The sequence below is a fragment of the Amia ocellicauda genome, chromosome 15 (assembly GCF_036373705.1).
Source record: "Amia ocellicauda isolate fAmiCal2 chromosome 15, fAmiCal2.hap1, whole genome shotgun sequence".
NCBI lineage: Eukaryota > Metazoa > Chordata > Actinopteri > Amiiformes > Amiidae > Amia > Amia ocellicauda.
The window spans coordinates 2,408,934-2,424,665 of NC_089864.1; positions in this window are offsets into that span (position 1 = coordinate 2,408,934).

Sequence of the window (15,732 nt, forward strand, 5' to 3'; positions counted from 1 at the left end):
CTAACTTTTAAGATGACATAGTAATGACTTTCTGATTGTAACCAGATCTTTGATTTTGTGTATAAAAGCCTCTGACTTTTAAAATGAAGGCAGAGCGACTTTGGGATCTTCTAGATTCACTGTTCCTCTCCATGCTGCAGCTAACGTTCCGACCTGATTAAGGATTGTTCTTCTTCCACATTACAAAACGTGGAGGAAACCTCTCTGTGTGTGCAGCTATCTCTGAAGATGGTGTGGTAGGATATAGGCCATTACTTGGCTCCTACAACACTGCACATCTCATTGAGTTTCTCAATGAAATTGAGCTGGCCTGTCAAGGTGAAGGGGTCACCTATGTAATTGTGTGGGACAATGTCAGGTTCTATCATGCAGAGGTGGTTCAAGCATGGTTTCAGGCCCATCCCTGATTCATGACCCTCTACCTGCCTCATACTCTCCTCAAACCTATTGAGGAATTGTTTTCAGCATGGAGGTGGAGAGTCTATGATCTCGCGCCACCCTTTCAGGCCATGGATGAGGCATGTACATCAGTATAGACCAATGTCAAGCATGGATTCGCCATGCCAAAAGGTTTTTCCCAAGGTCCATGAACCGTGACATTCATTGTGATGTGGATGAGAATCTATGGCCAAATGCTCAAGACAGTCTTGATTAATGTAATATTTTATTTAACTGTGTACATTTGATTTTACCTATGTATACCCAATTGTATCTGAAAAATAAAAACAAATTTGCCCAAATGATTGTAGAGAATGTCTTCATTGATCACAACTTGATTACACATAGGATAGATATTATGGAAATGGTTGATTCTGTAAATGTTGGGTAATGTAAGTGTATTGCCTAATGTGAAAACTGTAATCTGTCTTTTACAGTACTGTAGCATATTACTTTACGCACGTCTAAGGACGATTTGAAACGGGTCTCGTTTATTGGATTCAGTGGTAGTTAAAATGACTAAACTGAAAATATATCATTCTGTTTTGGTGATGTGAAAGAACTGAATTAACCTAAATTGAAGGTAGTGCCTTCATTGGCTTCATGTGGCCTCGCTCCACAAACAAACACTCTTACGGACATGTCTTGTGTTCGGTTTGGAGTTCCTTCATCTCGCTCCCCCTCAGTCCTGATTCCACAGTTCAGAGCTCGCTCTCTCTCTCTCTCTCTCTCTCTCTCTTTTTCTCTCTCTCTCTCTCTCTCTCTCTCTCTCTCTCTCTCTCTCTCTCTCAGCGAGGGGGTCTGTGACCTGGGTCAGGTGGTCTGTGGGGGCATGTCCTCTGCCCAGGGCCCAATAGCACTCTAGATGGTTTTGTGTATTGATTTGTTCGGCCCAGTGCTCGATGTAGCTGGTGTGGGGGGACTGTCTCCTGCCCCAGCTGCTCAGCAGCTCAGTGCTGTCGGTGTGGCTCTGGGCACAGAGCCTCAGGACCAGCTGGCCGAGGGCACAGTGTTTCAGGTGCAGCCAGAATTGCTGGGCTCTCCTCTGCACAGCAGCAGCTGCCCCAGCTCGGCTCGGCAGCCTTGTTGGGGGGGCTCCTCTGGAGCTTCAGCGCATTCCTGCAGAGCTCCGCATACAGGGCTTCTGTGGGGCTCCTCTCCCATTATTATTATTATTATTATTAGTAGTAGTAGTAGTAGTAGTAATATTATTTATATATATATTTATATATATATATATATATATATATATATATATATATATATATATATAGTTGCACGTGTGTGAGTCTGGGCCAGGCCTCAGACCTCACTGCCACACCGCAGGCAGGGCAGGATCATACTGTCAAGGAGCTTCATCCACACCGGCATCGAGGGGTTCAGGGAGCTGACTCTCTCCCTGATGGCACAGGGGGCCCTGTGTGTTTGTCAGCGAGGGTCTCCAGAGCCAGGGTGAGACTCCCTGAGGGGTTGATCAGTGGGTCCAGGCAGGTGCAGCTTGCTGTGCTCTACTTTGGTGCTGTTTAGAGTGAACCTGTATTTTCTGTTTTGGACTCTGGCTTTTCTCTGGAAGGTCATTGTGTGGGTGACAGGAGCACCAGGGCGTCAGCGTACAGGAGGCACTGGGTCTGGGTGTCGTCCAGCGTCACTCCAGCCCAGGCCGTGCTGCGGCTCTGTGGCCCGCTGGGTGGTGTAGAGGCACACTACATAAACACACATGAATCACATTCACACGACTGAGATAATGAAATCCACACTACAGACTCATGACTTAAGTGAGCGAAGTCTGCTTTAATACAGGCAAAAGAGAAGAGAAAAAGATACACAAACAAAGTAAGCAGAGCATAACGTGATATAATAAGAACAGACATGGCCACAATGGCAACTTTTTGGGTTGCTCCATCAGGTCATCATTAAAACTTGGTTTACTGCTTGGAAAATGTGTAATTGTTTTTAAGGGTTTCCACCAGCTTGTCTGCTTTCGGGATTTATTTTGCCCAGATATTGCGGGCAAGGGCTACTATTATGGCATTACAAGTCATTGTTATTATTATATTTCTCAGCAGATGCCTGTATCCAGGGAGACTTACAATTATTACAATAGATCACATTATTTTACCATACAATGACCCATTCATACAGCTGGGTTTGTACTGGAGCAATCTACCCACATTAGTTAAAGTGCAATTTGTCGATTTGTCATTTTGCCTAATTGTGAATTCAATGACTATAACTCGGGAGGCTGCACAGCAGGGATATCTAAGGCAGAGCAGTAGAATTACAACTGAACAAAAACAAGTCACAGAAAACACAGTCATGACTTCCTGGACAGCAGAAAATCTACCAGATTGGTCTTCCCCACGGCAGATGTTATTAAGTCAACCCAGTGTTAGCGTTTCACGCTCTTGCTCCTTGATCATAACAATACTAGTGTTACTGAGCCCATGGCTGCGGGGAAAAACAGCCAAGATTATATTCTACTAATGTACTAAATGAATAAAGAAAGGCTGCTACCTGTGCTTTAAATATACATGTATACAACCTTATATTTAACTATTAACACATAGGTGTTATTTGAAAGATTTAATCTTTGCGATAATACTGAAAAAGACAAACATTAAAATATATATATATATATACACCAGCTTATCAATACTGAACTTTCTGAACTGAAGAGGTATTTAAATTCTATCTGTATGCACTGTTTTGTGCAGAGGTTAATTAACAGCCTCACCGCTATCTCTGTGCAGTGGGCTGTACATGATGACAGCACCCCTAGTGGCAGAATCTGGACCCAGTGCCAGGTCTGCCTGTATAGATACAGTGCCTCCAGATTAATTCACACCCCTAAAGAGGCAACGCTAGTAACATCACAGTGTAACATTTATACACTTTTTCAGCAGGACACCTTATCCAATCTGTACATCTTTTTTATATGTTGTTCCTGTTCATTCAGGTGTATGGATTAATCTGGAGGGCACAGTATATACACACACATCTATAATGTTGAAAACTATATGTATGGTAGTGCTTTGTAAACTGTGTGTCCAGAACTGCAAAATTATGCTTCATTTATGGCCCTGTGTCCAATAGCCTACTGTTCAACCATAAAATATACTAAAAGAAATAAGAGGTATATAACGTATGAAAGAGCAGCAGAGAAAGCGTTGTGTGTCCCTTAGTATAATAATGCCCGTTTACACGACAACAAGCACACACAGCACAGCTAGTAGCATCACAGGCAGGAGGCAGGGTCCATAGTGGCCTTGGGTCCCAGCGTCGCCTGAGGAAGAGAGGAAGACAAACGGACAGAGAGAAAGGACATGTCAGAGAGTCTGGGGTTGGGGGACGGGAATCAGGTCTGTATTGGATGGTATTTAAAACAGTGTTGTCAATCAAGCTTATATCACCCCTCCTTCACTTTATACATGCAGTGCAGCACAATAGAGGAGATGGATTGATGGATTATTAGCCGTGACGCTCTTACCCTCCACGCTGACATTCACAGAGCTGATGGTCTCCCCCCCCTCAGAGAGCAGCACGAGGTAGTTTCCCTGGTCAGCTTTTCTCATCTCCCGCAGGGTCAGAGAGCCGCTCTGCACTGACACTCTGTGCTCGTACCCGGGGCCAGGGCGGCTCGCTGCGCCCCTCTCCACAGCGCACACTGAGACAGAGGCTCCCTCTCCTGCAGCAGCAAACAGCACCTCCACTGGCTCTGCAGTGAACAGGGGGAGGGAGAGGGCGGCTCCAGACCGCAGGGTGAGGTTTGCAGTGTGAGCTGAGAGGGACAGAGAGAGACAATGGGATGTTTCAGATCTTACTGGACATTCATAGACCCTGCAGGTACTGAGCACCGTGCTCGGCTGTGCTCGGCCGTACTGGGAGTTACTGGGGGTGGTCAGAGCCAACCCCACCATCACCAGATCCAAACAGCCTTCTCTCAGACACGCCTCTGAGCCCCCCCATGACAACAGATCAAAGTGTCACTTAGATTAAAGAATATGTTGTGTGTAAACTTATGTAAGCATCGTCAACTAATGACAAATATCTTTAGCCTTTCCTGTTGAATTGGCAAATAATTCCTAACCTTTAGTGCACATTAACTGTATGGGCTAATATTACTGTCAGTCCTTGGAGAACAAACGAAATGTGAACAAAATACAAATGTGCATCTGTGACTCATCAGTAACTACAGGCACACAGTTGGGCATCTATACCGGCTGTACAATCTTCCTCTTCTCAGAAAACTGGGGCAGATACTCCCTTCTCAGTTGACCTGCTGTCGAAATTGCTCTTGCATTTATTTCATGTTTGTTCAGAAATGCACATGGTTTGGGATTATACTTTTTCAAGGGAATCTTAGCACAAACAGATGCCTCTGTCAAAATGAAAATAATATCTTGTCGGCGTTTATAACTTTCTTTCCCTCATTTTTTTATTGGTTGATGTCGTTTAATAACTGTCAATCTCAGCCTTTTGCTCAGCTTTTGTCTTTTCTTCTGGTGTTAAATGTTGGTTTATTGTTGACTTTCAAGTGTGGTCTAAAGATAAATTACAAGTTTTGTAAAATAGAGTGTACCCATCGGTGTACAGAACACCAGGTGTATAATGTTGTTAAATGTTAATTAAATGTTGTTAATTAAATGCTTCTTGCGATCTTTTGACTCCATGTTTAGGTCTCTTGATGATTCTTTTAACAAATCAATTTACTCAGTTACCATTTATACTAATCATAATCAGTATTTAGGCATCTAATTAGTCAAAGCACAATTTGTTGATTGATTAATGGTTAATGAAATTCCTATCACTGGGGAGGCTGCAGGGACATCTAGGGTTGAGATGCTGAATTCCAATTGAATAAAGTCGCAGAAATCGCAGGGCCCTAACGAAGAGCCCTGATGCACCCAGGCACAGAGCGGGGAGAGCTGTAGCCCAAAAGGGAACCATCACAGACTGAAATGAAAAGTAACAGATCAGATTGAGCCCTTCTGACATACAGACACTTTTTAATACATTTTCTCTCCTGCTTTTAATTAAAAAAAAATTGGAAGAACTGTGGCAAGCTTTAGGCTCTCATGCTGATCTGATTGGGTTAGTCTACCATGCTGATGTGCTCCAGGCCTCTACAGGGAGAGGAGGCTGAAAGACACACAGGACACCTTTAGAGGGCTGTGAAGGGCTTTCCGTTTCTTCCCTGATGATGTCTAATGCTGGGGGACTCTACTGGTGAAGGCAAGAGTAAAATCAGACGCCATTACCTGCGACAGTGAGGTAGACGCTCCCAAGAGTCTTCCAGACATCTCCGTCTTTCTTACACCAGCACTCATACTGGCCTGTGTCAGAGGGCAGGGTGCTGTTCATGGTCAAAGCAAAGTCCCCCCGTCTGACCCGCTCTCTGGGGACCCCGATTCTGTTCTTGAACCTGTGGCTGAGGTAGAGTTCACCGTACGTGGATTCCCACACTAGTGTTTCGGAAACTCTCCACTGGATGTAGAGTTTCTCCTCAGGGATCCCGGCAGCGTCCACTCCATCACAGGGCAGAGAGACAGAGTCGCCCACTGACACGGACAATGAGACTGGGGAGGGAGCTGGAGAAACTGGGTCACACATTGGGGAGAGAGTGAGAGGGAGAGGATAGTGACCTGGCTGCCCAGAGAGGAGCAGTGCTGTGGTCACTGAGACACAGGAGAGGTGGACACAGAGAGGAGCGGCACTGTGGTCACTGAGAGACAGGAGAGGTGGACACAGAGAGGACAGTGTGGTCACTGTGAGACAGGAGAGGTGGACACACAGAGGAGCGGCACTGTGGTCACTGAGACACAGGAGAGGTGGACACAGAGCGGACCGGCGCTGTGGTCACAGAGACAGGAAAGGTGGATACAGAGATGCACGGTCTCCTGCATTGCAATAAATATGCTTACATAAGGGACATTCGTTAATAAAATAATAAATGCCAACTCAATTTTTGTGTTACTTCTGTGTTTGATAAAAAAGTAAATGTATGTTTATGTAATATATATTATTTTATAAAACATTGTGATTTTCTTTCTTTCATATATATGTAATGTTAAATTGCTTTGGCAACACTGCAGATCTGTTAGTCATGACAATAAAGCACCTTAAATTTAACTGAATTGAGAGGCTAGTGAGAGCAGGGAGAAAGTGAGGGAGTTGGAGACAGATTGGGGGAGAGAGAGTGATTTGGGATGCTTGCCCATCCCCAGTGTGCGGGACAGCATATGGTGAACAGCCATGGGGGTCAGCGATTACAGGCACTATATAGAAGTGTCATTTATTGCAATTGTTCCCAGCCCTGGCCCTGGAGGAGCCCACATCCTGCTGGTTTTTGATCCAACCGAGCTCTCAATTACTTAATTGAACCCTTAATTGAACTAATAATTTCCTAAATCAGAACTTATTAAAGAACCACCTATTTTATTTCACAATTTAAAAAGTCAAATCTAAGCAGACTGCTAATTCAATTAAGATTAAATTAAGTAATTAAGAACTCAGTTGGAACAAAAACCAGCAGGGTGGGGGCTCCTCCATAACCAGGGTTGGGAACCCCTGATTTATTGGATTTTCAATGAAAGCTAATTTTCCTGCGTTAACATTTAACCCAGTACACACACACACACACACATCATACATACATCATACATACACATGACTGTCACTCACCTATTGTCCAGACCAGCACCGTATGCACAGTGGTGTAGCACAGCACAGGTGACCCTGCAGGTAGAGACGACAGAGCAGCACATCAAATTAGGAGAAAGGGCAGTCTGTGTGCATTTGAATACACACACACACAGTATGCACTTTTTTGTAAACACATGTGCGCACACTCACAACATAAAGAGTGCTATAAGCCATGTTTAAATCATTAAAACAGCCCAGAGTGTTATTCCATTTTTAAATCGAAGTAAACCTAATCATGTCTGAGGCATGATCATTTCAAGTTTCATTCAAGAGCCGCATAAATAGTTGCTCGTCCCTATTTATAATTCACTGTGGACTGAAAGAAATTGGCAACTCTCTAAATTTAAATAGTTAGAATTAACTATTCAGAATATCAATACAAATATATGCATTCGTTTGTGCTGCATTTGTGCTGGTGGTTCTCGAGATATTATTTTATTTTATGAGCTGTGACGTCATTCCGCACCCCATCAACCTCCAAATCGCCCCAAAATAGTCTATTTCGTTTGTGCTACGTTTCGTTAGTGCCGGTTTGTGCCGTATTTGTTTTCATCAGTGCAGTTATAGTTTTTTAGATATTCATTTTTTAATTAGCAGCGATGACGTCACCTAGCACCCCATCACACTCCAAATCTGGGTACAAGGAAGTCGCCTGTAACTCCATGCGAAGCCGGTTCAATTGAGAAGGTACTTCGTTTTGCATCAGACATCAGTTATCCAGGGCAACTTCTTACTATGCTATTCACGCGTCAAAATCGGTCTCTTTATTTAATAAAAAGCTGAGCCATGCACCCTAATAAAACAGTGGTCAGCACAGCACGTAGACATGTGATCATGAAAGAAGCTGATTTAGACTTTCCAGAATTAGGAATGATGGGATTGAAATCGATGTTTTTTACTAAAATAAATATAATAGACTTTCTGTTGTTGTTGTTGTTCTTGTTCTTGTTTAGTGTAACAAACGTCTGCTTTCAATTTAGTTTGTATTAAGGTCTGGCGCCGCACATACATACATACCGCATCTTCATATGTAATAGTCTGACACATTCTCGCATGATTCTCCAGTGTTGCCATCTTATCAAACATCGAGTTACGGATTAAACTACGTGGGACATTTAAGAGTGTCTGAAAAGATCGCGAAAATCCTGCCGAGAAAGGACTGCAGGACTGAATACAATGTGCCCTGACGAAATACATTGCTTTTTTGGTATAAATACACACAAACATGAAAGACTATGATTACCATATGTCCTGGCCTTAAATTAAATGCCCCGATGTCTTGTCAGTTCTCTCAAAATAAATAGTCCCGGTTTTTAGCTTTCCCTTACTCTCTTAAAACTATTAAAATGTTTTTTAAACAGACATGTTTTATGTGATTGCATGACGAAGATAATATTTTAATTATTTGTAAACCATCATTATAGCGGACTATATGTAACTACTAGCATAATGGTAATTCTAGTATAGACACTTTACCGACTGCAGAAATACATCTCTGCCTGTTTTTTACGATCGCTATGACATTTTTTTCAATACTTTTAACAATTTTCCTAAACTCTTAACGCACCAACACACCTACAACACACAATTGGCAAAACGGTTAATTTCATGCTCAAAATCATACATTGTAAACTAAACTCCCACACTAATTTTCAAAATACAGTAATGCACTAACACAATACACTATGTCTACCAAAACACTGCAAACATGTCTCAAAATCAAATAATTATTCCAAAACATGAACACATGTTCTCTTCCAACAGGAACATTTAGTCAATCATAGCACAATATCATAAAAACACTAACATCAGATGGAATTACAGAAACTGCATTATTTTATATGTGTCAGGTCTGCCCTTATACGATAGACAGTATATTGTATTGATCATAGATTGTGACATCACTGCAAGTTAACAAAAATATGCAATATAGCTGCCATTTATTATGTGAAAATACAAAATATACAAACAGAAAAAGCCACAGAAGAATAATAAATAAAATAAAAAATAAAAATCTTCTAATGTGCCCGTTTTTCTGCATTTGGCCACATGTTCTCATCCACATTACACCTGATATCTTCTCTCGCAAGGCATCTTGGGAAAAATCTTTTGGCATGCCTTAGCCACCCTTGGCAGTGTTCAGCTGTGATGTATTGGCATGCAGCATCCATTGCATCCAGGAGGGACATTTGGTCCTGTGGACGATGGTCAAAAACCTTCCATCTCCACGCTGAGAAAAACTCCTCAATGAGGAAAGGGGAGTAAGGGGCAAGGAAAAGGGACATCATCCTTGGATGGGCGTCAAACCAGGCTGTGACTGCACGGGAATTGTGGAATGCCACATTGTCCCATGTGATCACATATATTGGCAAGTGGTCTCCCACCTGTCCCCTTTCTACCTCTGGCACCAGTCTTTCGTGCAGGTCTTCTAAAAACAGGAGAAGGTGGTCGGTGTTGTAGGGGCCCATCTCACATCTATGCAGGAGTGCACCGTTGTTGGAGATTGCGGCGCACATGGTGATGTTGGCTCCTCTCTGGCATGGCACAGTTTTTGCCAATTATGTTTTTTCCACGCCGATGCCTTTTCGCCAAATTGAAGCCAGCCTCATCAACGTAGATCATTTCATTTATGACTTCATTGGCCTCCAAATCCATGACTCTCTGAAAGTAATCAGACACAGTGTGTGTAAATGCTTTGCTGTATACCTACTGTATGTCCTGGTACTCGTCTTCCTCTCCCTCGTGCAGGAGGACACAGCCCTTCATCTGACACTGTGTATTTCAGTGTTAATTACTGATGGAGAGGAGGACACAGCCCTTCATCTGACTCTGTATTTCAGTGTTAATTACTGATGGAGAGGAGGACACAGCCCTTCATCTGACTCTGTATTTCAGTGTTAATTACTGATGGAGAGGAGGACACAGCCCTTCATCTGACTCTGTATTTCAGTGTTAATGGCCCCTGGGGGAGGCGCTCATGTGCCGTTTTTACACAGTCGCATGTGTTACAGTTTCCACTGGACTGTGCGCGTCTAAGTCTCTGCCTATTGTGGCAACCACTCACCTTCTACAAGTGTATACATGGTTTTATATTATTATTGCGCGTTTTATTGTTAGTTGTACTTGTTAAGTTGTGGTTGATGTAGTTTTCACGACATCCGTTCAGAAAACAGTGCTGAATACAAGGCAGTGAAGCTGCGTTTGTGGCGCCAGATCCTTCAGATAAATGGCGCAGAGCTAGCCGGTGATGCACAGGTTTTGATTTTGGCTGAGTTTTAGTTGATAGTTACTGTTCATTGTTTATTATTATTATAACGTTTCAGTGTATTTTCATTTGCGTTAATTTCGTATTATTTGTAGTGTTTTGTTTATTTGCATTTTAGTGTATTGTTTGTTTTTATTACAAAAAACGTTATTATAAAGTATACTATTGTAAACTAAAAAGTTATGTATATCACATTTGCATTGTTTTATTTGTGCTAACAAAAGTGTTTTTCTCTCTTTAACATGGACATGTACACGGGAGCGTAAAGGGATCATGAAAAACACATTTTGCTTTTTTTTCATTCATTATATGCATACATACATTTCAGGTGACATTACATTACATGTCAGGTGTTAAAACATTATCATTATTTTCAAAATCTGGTACCTGGCAAGGGTTTTCATTTCATTGAAGAGGACAATCAAGGTATATGTTATATATCTAAAAGTATGTTAACAATATATTTAGGAGTTTTTAGGAGAAATATATAAAGTATTATGTATTTCAGTATATACAGTGGGCATAATTCACATTTATGTTTTAAAAATATCTTAATGTATTTCACAATATAAAAAAACTGCAATTTACATATTTTAAAGTATATTATAAGATACTGTAATATATGTTCCAGAAATATTGAAATATATATTAAACTATGTTTTGATAATGTATTTCTTGTATATTGCTTAATTCTATGTTTGTATTTTCACATCCCTGTTTATATTATGATGTTATTATATTACTCTGTTGTATTGTAGAGGACTCTGGTCATGCCAATAAAGCAAATTTTAACTTGAATTTGATGTTTTGTAAAATATATCTCAATATACAAACACAGCAATAATTTATATATTTTAAAATATATAGGAAAATATATTGTAACATATATGTTACAATATATTTTAATGTTTTCATAATATATTTAAAATATATTCATATATTTTGAAAAATATATCACAATATGCAAAAACGGCAATCTTTTACATATTTTAAAATATATTACAAGATATTACAAGATATTGTAATATATTTTCCAGGAAGATATTGTAACATATATTTTAATATATATATATATATATATTTTACAATAACATATTTTGAAATATATATTCTGTATATATTTCATTTCCGTAAGGGACACCTCCTTCACACACTGTGTTGGGTGGTCTACTCTCCCACACCCACACACATACACCCCTCCTCTCCTTTAACGGTGTGTTAGACGTACCTCTATTCCTCTCCTCACGGACTCGCAGGTGGCACAGGTCTGACATAAACCCACACAGATGATCTCTGCGCTGTGGGGCACGGGGCACAACCTGCCTGCTGTCCTGAGGATGTCAGCAGCCAGAGCGATCCTTCTCCTGGTGACCTGTGAGTACAGTGTGGGCCTGTTACCCATCAGCGCAAACTGCTTTACCACCTGCCTGCTGCTGCTTTCTTTCTTTCTTTCTTTCTTTCTTTCTTTCTTTCACCAGGAAATGTACCCATTGAGACCAAGGCCTCATTTACTAGGGGGTCCTGGGACACAAACAAACAGTCGACACATTAATTTATGTGTAATACATTTATGTGTGGTACCATTGATCACCTTCAATACAAAACAATACCAATGTATAGTCTACGATTAGGTAAAGAAAACCGTCACCGTGATCTAAAATTGGTCAGATATTAGTTGTCACCAGCTTTAATCTACTGGAAACAGTAAAAGCTTTCCTATAGCTGTAAAGAAAGCCGAGTTTTGGTCCAACCTTTAAAACTGAATTATCAATGTGATGATTAAAATTGAGATGCTCATCGATCCACGTGCCTAAATACTTACAATACTGAACCCTCTGAAGTGACTCTCCCAGTAAAGAAACAATGTTCACAGATTCATCATAAACCTCTTATAAATCCTCTCTTATGCCAAGTAAACAAGTGTGTTTGATTTAGATCCATTTAGCAGTAGTCCATCACAAAGTGATCTCTTCTGTATAATGTTAAAAGCACCTCTTATCATCATCACCACATGAGCATTTGTGTTGCATCGTGTAATAGCCTAATTATAATAAAACATTTACACATTGATCTTTTATTTATTTGTGTTAACTTGCATACATTTGAATCTTCCTCTTCTTATGGCAATGATGATAATGATTAAAATGATGATGACGAAGCTGCTGCTGATGATGATTATAATGGTGGTGATGATGATGATGATGATGGAAGCACAAACAGCAGCAGTTTGCGAACAGCAGCAGAAAGAGCTCACGCCGTGTCTTTGCCAGACGCCGTCCTCGTGCGGAGGTCCAGTGGCGCCATAGACAGGAGGCAGGTCCGGCATGGAGACAGCGTCACCCTGCCCTGCGGACTCCCTCACCACACCGAGACCCTGTGGTTCATGCAGCGGCCAGAGCAAGTGCCAGAGAGGGTTCTGGTGGCTAAAATGGCTTCACATCAAGAGAAACCCACAATCACGCACATCAGAGAGGACAGGGGGGCTCACTTCTCTGCGGTCCCGCATCCCACACCCCTGTCCATCGGCCTGAGGATTGAGAACATCACGGACGCCGCCCTGGCGCTGTACTACTGCGCTGACCGGGTCGACAGGACGCTGCAGTTTGGGAACGGAACCCTGCTGGTCTCCCCGTGTGAGGAGAACCTGACCTCTGAAGGCAAGTCGGACTGATCATCAGTTAATCCGTCAAAAGTGTTGTCAGTCAATCATTCTGTCAGTGCATCAGTCAGTCAGTGTATCAGTGTGTCAGTCAGTCAGTGTGTCAGTCAGTCAGTGTATCAGTGTGTCAGTCAGTCAGTGTGTCAGTCAGTGTAATTGGTGCCGTTGCCTTATAGAAAGTACTCCGGTTTCCTCTGCAGTGATGGAAACCCTGAGCAACATTAACGGACTGACAGAACCCACAATGCAGTTTGTGACGTTCGTGAATTTCCCCTGTAACCCCCAATGGAGGCATCTCTGTGGGGCTCTGACTCACTATGGTGCTGTTTTGTTGTGTACTCATTCATTCTTTCCTTCATTTACTTGCCCCTGAAGCAGCAACAGAAGGCCCAGGCTCGGGTGGACAACCCCCGCAGTGGTCAGTGTGCTGGGGGGCCCTGGGGGCCACTGGGCTCCTGTCCGCTCTCTGCCTCTGTGCTCTCGGCATCGCCAAGAGGAATGGTAAGTACAGCCCGTTGCCGAAACACATTGAGGGAGTTAGCAAGGGGCACAAACACAGAGACCCAGGCTGCGTCCCAAACCGCTCCCTCCTGCCTTCAGTGATTGTGCACTTTGTGAGACATTTAACTGTGTGTGCTGGAGTGAGGAGTGCACACTAGGACACCCTTCACCTCTCACTCCCAGCCCAGCTGTGTGCCATTAGTGTCCCACTTTGTTCTTATCCTTTTTGAACACTATTGTTCCCCTTGTACACTTTTTGTGTAGGGTTAAGAAAGTAATACTGCTAAAGTGTGCCTGCAAAAAGTGCCTTATTTCTCACAGTGAGCTCCTGTCCTCTTTAGGTTCTCTCCTGTCCCTGACAACTATCGTTAAGTACTGAAACCCTTTATTTGTAGCACCCTGTGATATCAGCTGTCGAAGGTGCCCTTCAGGGTACATAGAGCTCCCTTCACTCGTCAGCTAAGGTATTGGGACACCCCTGTACAGCACACTTGGGACACCACACTAACCCGCCCCTCGAGGGAAGGGAAGAAGGGAGCAAGGGAGCGGTCTGGGACACAGCCAGCATGGACAGGTACAGACGCACAATCAATCTCAAACTCAAACCCAGTTTCATTGGCATGACGTGTTCCCACAGGCACAAGCCTTGTCAGACAGGGAAAAGCTGTGAATCCGTGTCATTTCCCGATTCACATCCTGCATGAGAAAATAGGCTTATTTATCAGTGACGCCTCGTCATTGACAGATCACAGAAGAGCCATTTAAATGCAAATGCGAAAATCTCAGCTAATCATGTTTGTTTATATATTTAGCCAATATTTATGCTTTAAAGCTTCTTCATGTGTGCAGTAGATTTGGTCGACACCCACATCCTGTCTCTGCAGTTCTAGCAGCAGCGGTAACACCTGCAGGGTGTGGCCTGAGCGAGCGCTCAGCACTGCGCCACACCAGTCAACAGCAAACAGGAAAACCACACACCCCACTCCATGTGTACGTGCGCTGGAGCCGCTGCTCACAGTAGCAATGTCTGGAGCTGCAGTGTTAGTTCTCTCAACCACAAGCATTTTCCACTGACCTCCACATGTGGCTGCTATTTAAAAACTAAAAAGAAGGTGGAGGACATTCTGAAATAAGATCAACATATACACAGGAATGGAAAAAAAACAATCACCTTAATGACTTACCACTGTGTCGTACATGCATGGGTGTTTACTCATGTGTGAGTCTGGTCTGTTGGGCCCTTTCAGGAAGTGCAGGTAGACCCGTCTGTGACTGTGTGGTGATGAGAGGAGATCAGAAGAGATGGAAAGAAAAGGTATTTTTTATATATATATTCATTACTAGAATGCTACACATGCATGCACAGTGCGGTACACTGCAATATGCCACGCTGTGTTTGTGAGCAGGGGGAAGAGAGGGAGCCGCACTACAGCATGGTGGACCTGAGCAGCGCCCCCAGACACCACCAGCCGGGGGAGCCCCTGAGAGCACAGGCCACCACCTACGCAGAGATCAACCATGGGAGGAGACAGTGAGACGGGTCAGGCTGTCCTCGCTGCACAGTCTCCGGCCCTGGGCCTGATGAGACTCTGATCCAAATGGACATTGCAGCCAACCCACTAACCTGTGCAGACTGACTGTGGGGAGACGGATTTGAGTCATTAAGGGATGGACAGAGGCGGCTCCTTTGACAATTTGAAAAAACAAAACAAAAAGCCAAACTGTCTGCGGCTGTCTGTGGTAGTCTGCCCACAGCACACACACCTAGAGGGGAGTGGCTGGCACTTCCGGGCCACTGCTGGGAAACCAAGGCGCTTCTGAGCACACAGGCCTGGGGGCTTCGACAGCTCCTCTCAGGGCTCCCATCTCTCTCACTCGCTCAGCTTTGCACCGACACACAGAAACAAAGGCAGGCAGACAGACAGACATACAGAGACACAAAGGCAGGCAGACAGACAGACATGCGCACAGACGCACACACACACACTGACAAAGCACAAAGCAAACCGTGAGATTGATGCACTGCCCCAGTTGGAGAACAGCCGACACACAGAGAGAAAGAGAGCAACCCTGGGATTGTGAACTTGATCAATCCCAAACGCTGACATGTTGAGCCCGACAGTAGGGTTTTTTGCTGAGCTTGCACAATCTCAAATTCAAGACTGTA